This window comes from Fukomys damarensis, unplaced genomic scaffold (assembly GCF_012274545.1).
Source record: "Fukomys damarensis isolate Sample0158 unplaced genomic scaffold, DMR_v1.0_HiC HiC_scaffold_20, whole genome shotgun sequence".
In the NCBI taxonomy this organism is placed as follows: Eukaryota; Metazoa; Chordata; class Mammalia; order Rodentia; family Bathyergidae; genus Fukomys; species Fukomys damarensis.
Genome location: NW_022900932.1, coordinates 824156 through 824466, shown reverse-complemented (window position 1 = coordinate 824466; position 311 = coordinate 824156).

The window sequence follows — 311 nt, the reverse complement described above, 5'->3', positions numbered from 1 at the left end:
ATGAGCGAGCCCTCCCCGTACCATTTTTGATTGGCTTGGTTATTCTTTCTTCTTCATTCTATTGGACAATGTTTGGAGAGGGTTTTCCTCCCTCATCGAGCTCCCGCCTTTCGCCTTTTCTGATTGGCTCACAGGTTTTCCCGGGTTCCCGGGGTGGGGAGGAGTCACTAGGGCGCGGAGACGCCGGGCGCGTTAATTGGACCAGCTTTGGACGCCTCTGCGCCTGCGTACACTTCCCTCTCCTCCCAGGTTGAAGTCGAGCTTTTCCAGGGGCCCGCCAATTTAGCCGCCTCGCGCAGGCGCGGTCAGAG